Below are 376 nucleotides of genomic sequence, written 5' to 3' on the forward strand. Positions count from 1 at the left end.
CTTGCATTTAAACCGTATATAGCACAAACAATATTTTGATGAGATATATGTTTCTCAATGCCAAGAACGAGACAAGGTGGAATTCGGCAATTCCGTGTTGTTCCTGCTTACATGGATATTATGCATCTGGTAACAATATATGAAAGCGCATAAACACAATGACATTATTCAGAAATATATACAATTTCTTTATACATATAATCTTTAAACATATACAAGTGAAATGCTGTGGTACATGAAAACTAGATGCCAGTGCAAAAAATATACACAATTAATTGCAATGAGTGACATTAATTGTAGAATACCAAAAACTGCTACTTATGAGGTAAACAGCGCTCTCCCCAGTAACGCAGTAATACGCCTTTTCACCTATAAC

Source organism: Penaeus monodon, chromosome 28, assembly GCF_015228065.2.
Source record: "Penaeus monodon isolate SGIC_2016 chromosome 28, NSTDA_Pmon_1, whole genome shotgun sequence".
Lineage (NCBI taxonomy): Eukaryota > Metazoa > Arthropoda > Malacostraca > Decapoda > Penaeidae > Penaeus > Penaeus monodon.